General features: G+C 33.0%; 2 protein-coding genes across 3 annotated transcripts in view; both read left to right on the forward strand.

The window, feature by feature from the left end:
• The window catches only part of LOC134842397 (integrator complex subunit 11-like), a 546,173-nt gene that overhangs the window by 68,299 nt on the left and 462,537 nt on the right, over positions 1–15,337 (forward strand). The window lies entirely within an intron of this gene.
• Positions 1–15,337, forward strand: part of LOC134842398 (5-hydroxytryptamine receptor 2B-like) — a 90,427-nt gene that overhangs the window by 849 nt on the left and 74,241 nt on the right. The gene's annotated exons all lie outside the window — the stretch shown is intronic.

A 15,337-nucleotide genomic window follows, 5' to 3' on the forward strand; every position in this document is an offset into this window, starting at 1 on the left:
AGTCGGATTGTTTTGAGTTTTTTCAGACTAAATCACAGCAACTGGATGTCAGATATGTGAACCCAAGATTGAACAAGGAACCTTTTTTTCTTTTAATTTTCATATTTTAATGAATAATTTCACAGCTCAAGTTCATTTTTTGATACGAGCTTCAATACACGAAGTCATTTTGTACCAATTTTGTATATAGGGCAAAATTTTGCATTGAATTTTATTCCTTCCTTACTTCAGAATTCGGTGATGAGCCGAAAGGCCAACAAACCGAAATATGATAACCATTTCAACAAGTCAAAAATTAATATTGTAACGCAAAAAACTCCAGATTGCTACTGTTGTTATGCAATTGTTATGTAATTTTGTTGTAATTTCGGCTTCAAGATATGGCGGATTGTTGAGTATCCGCATAGAGAGTTTATCCTAATAGTTTATGAAAAAATCTTTCATTATTAATTGTAGAAATTGATCTTGTGACCTCTCAATTGAAATGTTACTTTACGTGCGACCGTTTTTTTGTGTAAAAGAAAGTTTCAATCTCGAAAAATGTAATGTTAACTTTTGTCTACGAAATACATAACTTTGTTTTCAGGTGTAGACTATGCAACCAATTAGTCCTGCTAACAATTTTTGTTCCGACTTTCGATACGAAAGTAACGGAATATTTGTGCTCGGGGTGGGTTTTTTTTTCTTCAGACAAATTTCGACTTTTTAACTAGCCATTTTTGATTTTTTTTAAAATCATTCGAAAAGTATTGTTGTCCTGAGCTTAAATTTGAAAAAATATTTTACCTGTGATCAGTTTTCGTAAAGTTATACGGGTTTAAAGATTGCCATTTTGGCCAATTTGGGACAATTAACGCGCGATATAATTCGCGCTATTAACGCGTAAGCGAGATTTAATCCGTCTTAGAAATCGTTCCAAATTGGTTCAAGGAAGCTTATATGCTATAATTGATTTGTTAATAGGAGCGAAATCTATCACTTAGTACTTATTATGACGTGTGGGGGGATGATTTAAAAAAAATTCAAATTTTAGAAAAAAAATTTCATTTTTTTTATTACATTTAATTTTTTTATGTTATTACTGCTCCATAAAACTTAAAAGGCAGTCGGAACATTCACGGCTTCGCACTGAAACGAGCAGTCATGTTTCATTTTAATCAATGTTTATTTCAAGCTTTTTGATACACACAATGCATTACTTTGCGCAAATTGTATCGAAATGCTCTTATAGGGTAAATTATAGGGAAGGTATTTAGCTTTGTGATAAAGCAGTCAATTTGCAAATCTCAGATTAATTATCCGATCTGTCATGGCAAGGATTGTGTAAAAGGACGAGCTTTCTCTTGAGCTCTTGCTTCAAGTCTACCACTTCCTGGCCGATTTCGCTCGCAATATCCATAGTGGAATTATCATTTAAAAGTTCTGGATGCATACATTGGCCTTGGGTTACAAAATAATTCAGTCTTGAGTATTGGGAAACAAGACTGCTCGTATCAGGGTGAAGCCCTGAAAGTTCCGACTCCCTTTTAAGGTCTATGGAGCATTAATAAGATGAAAACATTCACAGTAATAAAAAAATATAAAAATTTTTTTTTGAAAAAGATTGAGATTTTATGTAAAAACATCCCGCCACACGTCATATTAAGTACAAATTGATAGATTTTGCATTTATTAACAAAATCAATTTTGGCATATAAGCTTTCTTGAACCAATTTGGAACGATTTCCAAGACGGATTAAATCTCGCTTACGCGTTAATAGCGCGAACATTATCGCGCGTTAATTGTCCCAAATTGGCCAGAATGGCAATCTTTAAACCCTCATAACTTTACGAACAATGATCACAGGTGAAATATCTTTTCAAATTCAAGCTAAGGACAACAATAGCTTTCGAATGATATAAAAAAAATTGCGTCAAAAACGGCTAGTTAAAAAGTCGAAATTTGTCTGAAGAAAAAAAACCCCACCCCGAGCACAAATATTCCGTTACTTTCGTATCGAAAGTCGGAACAATAATACAAAAAGACTGACTTTAGACAGGCGTGTTAAGGCCAATGAATAACTCCGCTGATATTTGGAGAAACCACAAAAAATGTTAATTAAAATTTTTCATTTTTTCCCAAGGTTCGAACAGTCTGGTTGCCCTCTGATCCGAGCACTCTCATTGTTTCAAGTTTCGATAAAAATCATGGTTTGTTTGTGGTCGGGATGTTCCATTCCTCTAGAAAATAATTGATTTTTTAACTAGCATTTTTGACGGTTGTCTTTAGAAACTTTTAGAAAAATTTTGACATCTTGAACTCGAAATTGAAAAGTAAGCACATCCATTAGCAAAGTTAATGGGCTTTGAGTATTGTTAATTCGGCTATCTTGTAATAACTAATGCGCGCTTTTTACCAGAATCCTGCTAACCGCAAAACAGTCCGGCCAGGCAATCGCTTTAAGTTTAATTGAATAGTGATAATTGTTGACGTGTTTGTTGAGAAGCATATTATTTAAACTTGACATTATGTCTGGCAAAAGGTTTGCAAAAAAATCAAAAATAACCGAATAAAAAGTTCTTTGATTTAAATCTTTTTTTTCAACTAAAAACTACCTCAGGTACCTTAAATGGCATTCTGTTCTCCGCATCGGGCAGTCTTGTTCGGGCAGTCTTGTTGTTCTGGCCACCCTAGAAGAGAGGGAAGGAATCTTGTTTTTCCAGCCACTTTTGACCGCCAAAGGTTTGCAGGGAATCAAATGTAGTATTATTGTAAAACTCTTCTATTCGTAAATTCGATTCAAAAATACAATTTTGAAAAGTTGTTCTAAAACTTTTTTAAAACGTGGTCTGAAAATTTTCGGAAAACCTGCAACTAGTAGTTACATTCAATGTAGTATCAAAAAATTACATTTCTTTATTATGTTATCTCTCATTTTTAAGTTCCCTAAGATTTCAACCGGAATTTTACGAAAAAGTGGAAAAAAAACACAATTTCTGAATTTTTTTTTTCGATTTTTGTCATCTTTTTTTCCTTTTGAATTTCTATTTTGAATCAGTGTAGTTTTTCCCCTTGCCACTCAATCCAGAACTATCAGTGAAGTAGGGTAGTTTTCATGAATTTTGCGGTAGCTGGTTCTACCTTGAAGAAGCACACGACACTGGGATCTGTGAAAAGACACCGAAAATCAGTATACTCGAAAAGTTCTGTGCTTAATGCGCAGGGACAGGTTATCTTTATTTTCTTTGTCAAGTTGATAACCAGCCACTATTTGAAGAGGTATTGTTTGAATAGTTACAAACTTTTGAGAGTAACATGCAGTCAAAAGTGTGAAATATATATATTTTTAGCGTTGTACTGTTCGTTCTTTTCACTTTCTAATACTACGCCATGATTCCTTCAAATGCACAGATAGAATTTTTCATACTAATAAAGTTTTTTTAACCTTTTCAGTGTTCCTCAAATCGTAAATTATTCTCAGAAAACTGGCCATATTTGATAATTGAAATGGTACATCCAATTTCATTACCTTTTAAAGTTGACACGAAGTGCCTGGCTGATCTAATTTACATATATATTTTTAACTTTTCAGCCTTTTTTTTTAACCTTTCGTGAACTTTTACCTTTCGGAATTTTTACTGATCTATTACAATTGGAAAAAACTTACAAACGATCTCTGGAAAAATTCAACTATTCCAGAACAATTGTCTCAAATAATTGCATCTTGATTTTAAAGACAACCCGTTTTGACAAGAAGTGGATTGCAATTTAAAATCAATTCTTTTTGATACTACAATAATGCTTGCGATGACAATTTCAATCGAATCTAAAACAATTTAAATCCGTTTTTCGGCAAATGTTTTTAGTTTGACTTTTCAATGAACTTTAGTAACAATTAAATTGTTTTAAATCAAATTAATTTAGTTTTTATTCTTTCTTGTGTATATGTTTCCGAGAGGATTATACACAGATTATATTCAGAACTTTTCAAATATCAAACCATAAAATAAAAACTGAAAATAAAATTGTAATGTATACCTTTAAATTGATTTTTTGTGTTGTTATTTAGCCCGAAAATTAAAACCCATTAAAAGTATTATAAAAAATTTTTGCACCAAAACTGATTTGTTCAAAAATGAGGTTTCCAGTTTATGTGTCATTTTCCTAACAAAATTACGCCTAGAATTTTATTAATGAAAATAAAATTTTGCGAAAACTTTGCATACTTGTACTTTTCATTACCGTGGGAGGCTTACAATTGCAAAATTCAAAAGGCATTCACTTTAGACTCAAAAATTCTAGGTAAAAACTTTCCTTGAGAAACCGTTTGTTTCCAGATGAAAAAATTTCTAGGTTTCAAATTTCTGCTCAAGTTTCAAAACGAAAAGAATCGAGAAATTAAAATAACATTTTTCAGTTTTTGATGAATTTTACGAACTCGCAAAAATCCGTTCATGTCTATTATTTTGATAGGTAAATCATCAGCAATAATCCATTGCGAAAATATTGCTTAAACATTTGTTGTGATATTTTAGCGCTAAATCAATGCTACTTTAGTGTTAAAAACTGCTGTGGCGATAATGGAAAATCGCTAAATCCTAAATGGCTATCGCTGTTTTTGCTCATATACAGCGCTGATTTTTTGGGTGATCAACACGGGCAGCTGTTTCTTATTTGAAAAATACAAAATAAAGCGTTCAAAACCTATTTTTTAGGAAAATAATATTTTGAACAGTTTCACGAAACAACTATTTTTCTAAATCGACATCAACTTTCCAGTCAATTTTGCCTGATGACAACCAAACAGATTGAGTCTTGAGTCTGGTTTGTTAGGCTCAAAATAAATACTCTATATTAGGAAGAAATATCCTGCTACTTCAATAAAATCTGGAAATGGTTTGAGTTGGGCCAATTTGTCGATTTTGCCATGTTGCTAACTTAAAAACGCCCCCTACTTCAAATGCCAAAGACACAGTTCAACTCATTTCACAATTATTAGCGCACCCAGAACAAATGTCAAAGCTACAGTTACCAGAAATTCTTGAGTCACTTAAGCACTGTACGGTCAACAATCCGATAACCTCTAATTTATACACATTAGTCTGTAAATTTTTTCAATTATTGCTCCGACCATCTAATTTCGAGCTAGTAAGGTGTAGGTTTACAATAATTTAGATAAAATTAAATCAAGCCGTGAAAACTTAAACTTTACTCAAGTTATAAAATTGTTTTTCAAGTTTTTCTCCGTGTTTCTAGCCATTTTTTCTACAATTTATAAAATTGTTTTCAATAATTACAAAATTGATTTTAACGTTCATAAAATACATAAAATAAATTTGTAACGTTTTTTCCCGTTCTTCTGGATTTTTTTAAAAAACCGTTTTTTATGTATTTGACTATGACTGTCAAATTTGCCGAAATTGTTTTTTTATCACACCACAGAGCAAACGACACTTCTGTGAAAAAATTTTTCAGACTATGGTCAGAACATTATGTGCTACTTGCATAGTAACAAGCTATCCTTGTTATTTTTTTGCAACCGAAATTTGAACTTCAATTGAAATGAACTTCAAAATAAAAACTTTTAAAATTACTGTAAATGATTCGTAGTAACTATTGCTTTCGATAAAACCACCTTTAAATTTCAGTTGAAAAAACTGTCGTTTTACTGGTCTGAATGTTTTCTTGGTTGCCTACGTACTGCTATAAAAAAAACTCAAGCTTCTAATATCTTGCACATATTGCAAAAAAATCAATCTGCCTTAGGCTGGTTTTTTTATGATAAATCTAATAAAAATAACCAAACTTCATATTTTGGCCAAAATGTTTTGATGATGCTGAGCTTTTTTGTAAGAAAAATTTGGGATTGATAGTTCACTGCTCAGTTTTTATAATATGCAAAAATATTCTTTTTGACCCCCTACTGCAAGAATGCTCTCAAAAATGCAAACAATGAATGTTTTGTGCCCTCAAGACAAAGATATACACTCAAGTTTTTTTTTGTAGATTCTGAGTCAAAACAATGGAAGCCACACAGTTTGCTTATATAAAAACATTGCGGTTAATAAAAAATGTAAAATTAAACCAAGGAAAATTATTCGAAGTTGGTGCAACTTTTGATCAAAACTTTTTCACTGGTACTAAGTTTTACAAGTATGGTGGAAAAAAATTTCAAAAAATTTTACATTAATTGGTGAATTCAAACTGTCTATAGAATAACACCTGAATTTTTTACAGAAAATTCGTTCCGTATATTAGATTGACTTCAATGCAACTGACAAATGAAATTGCTATGCAAATTTTTTCATAGGCAATACCATCTGTAAACTGTTTACTACCTAAGTTAACGTTTCAAAAAATTTTTAGCTAAGACTGCTCATTAAATCGAAGAGTATTTTAATGATTACTTCCGAAAAACTGCATTGCCCCAACCCTTAAAATGGTTTGGATATAATTATTGGTTGCAGGCGTATTGTTGCGACTTTCGAAGTATGGTTGGAAGGTTTGAGCTCTGATGGGTTTTTCTTCAGACAAATAACGACTTTATAATTACCTCGGTTTATGACTAAAATTTTAATATAATTTGAAGCCTCTTAAGGTCTTAAGCTCACTTTTAAAAAAATATTTTCCATTTGTGATCAATTTTTTAAACTGATGGTGGTCTTAAAGTTGCTAATTTGTCTCAATTGAGACAACTAAAGCGCGATTTCATTCGTTTCATATTAACTTGTCGCAATTCAATTCGGCTCAGAAACAAAGCGAGATTGATTCAAAGCAAGCTTTTTTGAACTATTCATACAGTTTACATCATTTTAAACATCACATATGGTGTGGATGGGAACAATGCGTAATAAAAAAAATGAAAAACATTCAAACTTTTTTTTTCGAATCTTCTTCAGCTTTTAAATATCTAAAAAAAACGTGATTTATTTCTGGAATTTTGAGGGTAGCTTTTTTGCCCTGATGCAAGCAGCCTTATTCATTTAAAATCTCTAAAATTCTTTTTGAAAAGATGTCTTTTTTATAAGGATAGCTGTAGTAGGTCCATTCTGTAGTACTTGTTTTGCCAGCGGCTAGATTCGTTTTGGTTGCCCGCATCCAAGTTAAGGCGTAAGTAATCGATTATAACGGATTATAACGTTGATTTTTTGACAATTATATTTAATTATAATTACAAACATTAGGTTTTTAAAGGATTTATAATCGATTATAATTGGGCTTTTTTTCAGGAGATTATAACTTTTTTAGTCGATTATAATTGATTTTAGTTCAGACAAAAACCCTTAAAATCAATTATAATCAGTTATACTTAATTATAATTTCTTAATTTGCCAAAAAAATTTCTCACCAAAACATAATTTGAATTATATTTTATTGATTATTAATTTTTTGTCAATAACAAAATCTCTAAGAGCAAGATCTCTGGTCACATTTTGGTTCATCTGAGCACAAAGTCTTACCACGAAACAAATGTTTCATGGCGATGCTTCCATGCTAGTTGAAAGTTGCCGTGGTAGGTGAAATTTAAATCTTCCGAATCAATCTTGAAACAAAAACAATTTGCTGATATTTTGGTGGCTAAAAAAGCTTCAAATGTGCACCATGAAACAACTCTAATGGAGAAGAAATGAAAAAAGTGTCAAAAAATTGAATTGATTTGAAAACTTTAAAAACTGTTTTTTCATTTTTCACAGGAACCAACATCTACAAAAGCATAAATTATAAGCAATTAAGATGCATGTTCGATGACAAAATAGGCAAACAAAAGGGGTTATAATCGATTATAATCGTTTACAATGGATTTTTGTGCAAAACTCATAAAATACTAATTGGGATAAACAATGGATATTTGTTTATAATTGTTTTGAAAACATTACGAGGTCAAACTGTGCACTGGATAGGCGCACAATTTTGTGTCTGCATGTTCATGGATTCCAGAAACAAGTCTTTAAACATGTTAAAATTCTATCGGAATGATCAAAGAAAACGAAAGAACAAATGAAGAACAAAGGGAAGTCTTTGTTGCGGAATCCGTATGCAATTCAAAAAAGGCGCAGTTTGGCCTCGTTATGAATAGAAGGATAAATAATCGATTACAATCGACTAAAATGTATTATAATTGATTATAGTTTGATTTCAAAAAGAGAGATTTCAATCGATTTTTAATTGATTAAAATCAGTTTTTTCTCAGTTTTAGTAAGACTGGTACTAAATTCGTAACATAATCGAATATTAACTCTTGACACTGGATGCAGGTGGTCATAACTTCAAATTATATGAAACTATTAAGAAAATGAGCTTAGCAAGTACAAGTAATTGAACCTGCCCTGATCCTAAAAGATAGTATACTATCTATTGAGCCATTGTGGCTTCAACGTATCACCAAACTGAATAGAGTTGTGTCTCATCTTTACTCTCATGCAGTCCAAATGTTGGAGACGTCGAATTTAAGTTTGATCCAGCGACTAAAACAAAAACGACATACGATTCGATAACATGACCGCCAAAAAACTATAAGATCGCATCCTGAAAGCCGTATACCTCTGCCTAATTTTTTGTCTGAAAGTTCTTTTTTTTTTAACCCAAGATCCCCATATCGGTTTAATGTGTCATCTATAATCCGTATTGTGATCAGCGTTATTAAAGTCGATTCATTGTTTTCGCGTTCAGCTTCCTAATATTAATTGTTACATTGCATAATTCATTTCTATGTTTGATGTTGGGCGAACGGTAATAGAACCCCTTTTTTTTATAGTGCTTCATGAAACCCGAAATTATCGGCAGAATAATCGGCCGTTTATTCTGACAGTTTGACGCAATTTCGGGACACAAATTTCCAAAAAGAGCCCTACAAAATGATTATTGGCCTAATGTTTTTCAAAAATTCAGTTGGGGCGCACGTTTTTTGGGCACAATAGGTAAGTTCGAACAATCAATTTGCTTGACCTTAAACAAGAATGCGACAAAACCTTGAAAACACTTTTTGAAAATTCTCCACCACTCACCTCAAAATTTCTGCGCATGCCACTGTAAAATTAATATCTTTCATATTTAGTACCTTTTTTGCTCGTTGCTGAAAAAATAATAATAAATAATAAATTTTTGCTATTTTTGGGTCAATCTTTTCACCCTGAACTTTTTGCACTGATAGTTGTGTGAAACTTCTTGGCAATACTTCCAGAGCAACCGGCTACCTCTGTTTTGTCTTGGAACGTCTTGCTGATGCATCTCAGCTATACAAACTGGAAAATAAATCCGTAACTTAGTGCACAATTCGTTCGCTATTTTCCTAAAAAAACTGGATAGCAAGCAGTAATTGCTTGTCACTGGTTTCAAATGGCTCCAACAAAATTTTGATCGATTAAATCAATGCAAACAAAACGGCTCTGCTCCTTGTTGTCTTTTAATTGGCATATTTTATAAAAGCGTCGATTCAGGTGGATATTGAATGAAAAGAAGCAACTTTGAGTACTTTGCTTCTCGCGAAGTTGAGATGAGACATTGCAAAGACACCTGTCAAGTGTTAAATATTAGACAGCATAAAGAATCGGACACAGGCAAAAAATCGGTATATAAAGTGGTGTCCGCTCAAATTGTTCAAAAGTTCTTCATAATTCGCAAACCGAATTTTTGGAGGAAATTTTATGAGAGGCGTGCAGAATTTTAAGAAAAATTGACATGTTTTAAAATTAAACGACATTCAATAACCAAAACAATCAGCTAAGGAAACAAAAAATGAATTCTCTTTTTGTCATTTGCACATCTTTTCAACTTGAGAACAATTCAAAATTTAAGTTCTAAAATGGTCGTAAAATACCTCAACATGCTTGTCAACTGTAAATATTCAGGAAAGCGACTATGGGAAGGTGACCCAAACCAACCCGATCAAAATTATTGTGCATTTTTAGTTTTATGTTTTCACCCATTCGTTTGTATTTCTCGCGTGAAAGCTAAAGTGAGAATGCTGGGGATATCTTGAATCTAAATCCGTGCAAACCTAAGACAAAAAAACTCGCCCTTAAAAATAACAAGAGATCTCGTATCAAGACGAAATCTTGAACAATCCGACTGTTTATTTATCCCACTGTTTATTTGATTTGCCGCTTTTGCTTAACAGCATGCAATACATGGCGCGTTATTTTTTACCAAAAAGACTGCAGTTGAAAAGTCTTTCTAAATTTGAGAGAAGTTAACATTGTTCAATTTGGAACAAATTATTGTTCCGACTTCCGTAACGAAAGTAATGGAATATTTGTGCTCGGGGCTGGTTTCTTTTTTTTTTCTTTGACTTTTTAACTTACCATTTTTGTTGGGTTTTTTATTATCATTCGTAAAGTATTGTTGTCCTTAGCTCGGATTTGAAAAAATTACCTTTGATCTTTTTTCGTAAAGTTATGGGGGTTTAAAGATTGCTGTTTTGGTCAATTTGGGACAGTTAACGCGCACTATATTTGGCGCTATTGACCGTAAACGGAGATTTAGTCCGTAATAGAACTTGTTCTAAATTGGTTGAAGGAAGCTTGGTTGCCATTACTGATTTGTTACTAGGAGCGGCGAAACCTATACCATTGTACTTTGTATGCCGTGTGGCGGGATGATTTTCACAAAAATCTCAATTTTAAACTTTTTTTTCGTTTTATTTTATTACATTTCATTTTTTCATTTTATTAGTGATCCATTGAAGCAGTCGGAACATTCAGGGCTTCGCTCTGATACGAACAGTCTTGTTTAATTTACCGCTTTCGCAAAAGGACGAAATACATTGCGCGTTAATTATGCCAAAAAGATTGCTTTTTAAATTTGAGCTAAAGATAACAGTACTTTGCTGATGATACCAAAACTGTTTGTCAAAATGGCGGATTTTTTCCAAATTTCTACCCTTGTAAGATGAAAAATTTAAAAAAATGTTAAAAAGTTTTCCAACAACCTGTTCACTTGTTCACGCTCAAAGATTTTTTGTAAAATTTAGAGCATCAAAACCCATTTTAGATAGAATTTTGTAAATTGAGTTTCAGAAAAAAATCACAGGGATAGAAAAACTGTAAAAGAGCCATAAAGGCTCGTAAAGAAAATGAAGTTGATTGGGAGAAAAAAATCACCTCGAGTAAAATACTCCTTTACCTTTTTCTAAAGTCGGAAAAAAATACAAAAATACGAATGCAGGTTAAGATGTCTAGTTTTCCTGGATCTATGGCTATTTTTGTTCCGACTTTCGATACGAAAGTAACGGAATATTTGTAATCGGTGTGGGTTTTTTTTTTCTTCAGACAAATTTCGACTTTTCAACTAGCCAATTTTGACGGAATTTTTTTTTCATTCAAAAGGTATTGCTGTCCTGAGCTTAAATTTGAAAAGTTATTTCACTTGTGATCATTTTTTGTAAAGTTATGAGGGTTTAAAGATTGCCATTTTGGCCATTTTGACCAATTTGGGAAAATTAACGCGCAATATAATTCGCGCTATTAACGCGTAAGCGGAGATTTAATCCGACTTATAAATCGTTCCAAATTGGTTGAACGAAGCTTATTTGCCATAATTGATTTGTTACAAGGAACAAAATCTATCTTTTTGTACTTTATATGGCGTGTGGGGGGATGATTTTCAAAAAAAAATCAAATTTCAGAAAAAAAAAGTTTTCATTTTATGTTATTACCTTTAATTTTTTTTATAGGTTATTACTGCTCCATAAACATTAAAAGGCAGTCGGAACATTCAGGGCTTCGCCCTGATGCGAGCAGTCTTGTTTTGCTTTACAGGCTATTGTTTTGAAAAATCGTTGACTATTTGTAGCATTTGCAGATTTGCTTTGGCAAAAAAACTGCTATAACAATAGCTAGAATAGCCGCTGTAACAAGTTTTGCCTTTATAAAAAAGTTATAGCCATGTTCTTTTTGAAGTTTTTAAAACAGTTTGCTCTGCTCAGGTTATTGCATAAGTTTTCACTGAAAAATCTCATTACAAGGCCGAAAAATGGTTAATTTAGATCAAAACTTCAATTCATTGTTTTATATTCATTTTCAATTGATGCCCAAGTTTTTATCTTTGTCACGGATTTCCTTCAAAAGAACTTTTCCCTGCCTTGAAGATATTGCGACTTCAGTTAAAAATAACACATTTTCCTAGTCTCAAAGAAGAAACAAGGAGAGCGATGAGTTAATATCATGAGTGAACAAATTTTTTGACAGTTGTCAGCCTGCGGTATCACACATGAACAATTTTCTTTTATCCAGGATGCCTTTGCTATCGATTTTGTATCTAATTTCTTTGTTATTAAGAAATCAATAGCTAGCTGTTCTTTTGTTTGCTTGAGAAATTATCGACCAAATTTTGTAGAACGCATTTGACCAACTCTGCCATAAGATCAAATTTGCCAAAAGCCGGCTAGACAAGTAATTGAATACTGAGGTCTTTACTGACAGAAAAATTTCTCATTAAACTTGGCATAAGTTATCCATACAAGAAGGAAGAAACACCAAAAAAGTTTTTTTTCTCAAGCTGAACTAGCCTAAACAAAACGGGTTGAAGAATTATGCGGAGCTTAACAGAATAAAAACAGTCAAACTTTTTTGCGAATTTTAAAAATTTGGTCAACAAATTGATTTTGCGAGCATTGATTTTGCGAGCACTCCCAGAACACTATAAAAACCATACTTTGACAAAAAAAGTTTTCGATGAAAAACCAGGTCAAAAATGCCGTTTTTGGGCCTTTTCTGAAAAATTTTGAAGAGAAACTTGGGCAAATTTTGATCAGAACTTGCGTTTTTTTTCGGCAAATCCAAGGGTGGAGGGGAGGAGACGCTTTAATACTCTTTAAATTCGTTCTTGTACCCATTAACTTCAACCTATTTGAGGACGGAAAAAGCTTGTCTCCAGGGTGAATTTCAACCAAATATAGTCAAATTAAAATTAATCATTACAAAAAATTTTGAGCAGATTCAAAGAGCTGCAACTATTCCACTCAAACATGAACAAGACTGCTGTTATATCAATTGCATTGCTCTAAAGGTTAATTGGAAAAATTTTCGGTTGTGTAATTGACAAAATAATTGAGAAAAAAGAAGTTTTTTTTTGTTTCTTCATTTTATTCCCCCATAGGCTATGTAAAACTCTAAGTGTGTACTTAGCGTCTCGTCGGATTGTGTTGATAGGAATAAATGGCTGGCCTCGCTTCAATCTGGAACGCATTAAATTGATTCCTACGCGTGTTATAAGTACGCAACATTTTGCACTTGAATTATCCCAAATTGGCCAAATTAGCAATTTTCAAACGCCCGTAACTTTACGAAAACTGATCACAGGTGAAATATCTTTTAAAATTTGAGCTTGAGATCACAATATAAAAATTCTATAGATGCTATAAAAGTTCTGTCAAAAATGCTCAATTAACAAGTCGAAACTTGACTGAATAAAAAAACCACATCAAGTATAAAATGTTCCTCATTTTCTTTGAAAGTCGGAACAAGTTACCTCAATAAAAACAAAGAAAATTGTTCGAACAATGAGATTCAAGTGCCGTTACGACTGAATGCAGTTTCGCCGGCCTTAAAAAACTCCAAGCAAACAAATCTATTTATACAAACTAAATGCATAAAAAGAAACATGATATGGTTATTAATATCAAATTACTTGGAAAACTCGTACAAATCGCCTTTAAACCAATCAATGACGGAAAAAAAATGTCATTGAGAAAAATCAAACAACACGAAAAGTATTTCAAATTAAATTGATCATTCCAAAATACTTTGTGCAGTTTAGGTGAGCTGCAATTATCCAGTTTGGGGGCCAAATTTTTTTCATCATTGCGACTTTCAGAAAATTGCTCGAAAAATCAGAATCAAGCAGCATTAATTCTCAAAAAGCATTGAATCCATACAAAAAGTCAAATACAAAGTTTCACATACACCATGCAAAATTTCAAAAACACCAATCAAAAAATTTTTAAAAAACATTAATGGTTGTTCATGACGAAACAAAACGAGATTTTGAATCATTGGAATTTTTTCCATTCAAAGACAAAAAATCATTAAAAAAATCAGCAAAAAGTGGTCAGATACAAACGAATCATAGCGAAATAAGTTGTGCAGCTTACACGAGCTGCAGCTACTCCACTCAAACAGCGACTACTTTGAGTGTTCCGACTGCCCTCTATATCTATAGAGTAGTAATGACTTTAAAAAGTGAAAACTTTAAGCATTTAAAAATTATTTAAAAAATGTTTGAAAAAATAAAACAACTAGCATGCCTGAATCGCGCGTTAAAGCAACGAAGTATAATTGCGTTGGTTAGTTATCCCAAATTTCCCAAAATAATTTTGCAAAACAAAACCACTGTTGAAATCAGGGGCGGATCTAAGATTTTCTCGAGGGGGGGGGGGCGGATTTTCAAAAAGAAATCAAAAATTTTGACGACCTTTTTTTTTAGGTCGACCAAATTGATTTTTTGAGCTCTTCCAAAGCACTGTTTTGCCCCTATTTTGGCAAAGTTTTCTGCGCCGCAGGCAAAAAAAAACAGTCAAAAAAGGCGTTTTTAGACACTTTTTGGAAAATTTTGACCAAAAAATTGTGTTTTTTCGGCGCGCGCTCCCCCCTCAAAATTAGTAAATATTGGCGCCAAAGGCGCCTTTAGAAAATTTTTAGGGTCGTTCGGCCAAAAGTGGAATTCTTAAAAAGTACCAAAGGGGGGACCCTTTGGGTCGGCAGGGTGTCGAATCCCTGAGAGAAAAGCGTCACCCCCCCCCCCCCCTAAATCCACGCCTGGTTGAAATATATATTTTTAATTCTTTAAGATGCAAAAATTGCGACAGACAAGCGCACGACACTGATGTTAGGCCCTTTTGATATTCAGTAAACGACGCAGTTTTTGGAAATTGACAAAATATATTAAATCAGAATGCACCCGTTTTGAGCAGCAGCATCCTATAACACAGAAGATCCCTTCGGTATCAACAGAACTTTTTTGAAAAATAGCAAATGTCACAGCTGTTTTTGATAGGAAAACAAACCAAAAGAGTTTTGGGATTCCTTCTGTTTTACGGAAAAAATTGATCAAATCTCTCCAGCCAGAAAGACCGAGTGAACGAACGTCAGTTTTGCGAGTCAAAATTTAGCCTCGGAAAAATTGGAGGATGTATCCAATTAGAAAGTTAATGATCAAAGGAGACTATTTGCGCATTCGGTCCTTTTGTTTTGAGACAAGCCTACGAACACAATTAATAATTTTTTTCAATATCACATTGTCACGGAAGTCACATCATGTCACGGTTGTTAGCAGGGGCGGATTTAGGGGGGGCGGGGGGCGGCTCAGGGATTCGACCCCCTGCCGACCCAAAGGGTCCCCCCTTTGATACTTTTTCAGAAA

The sequence above is a fragment of the Symsagittifera roscoffensis genome, chromosome 3 (genome assembly GCF_963678635.1).
Source record: "Symsagittifera roscoffensis chromosome 3, txSymRosc1.1, whole genome shotgun sequence".
Classification (NCBI taxonomy): domain Eukaryota; kingdom Metazoa; phylum Xenacoelomorpha; order Acoela; family Convolutidae; genus Symsagittifera; species Symsagittifera roscoffensis.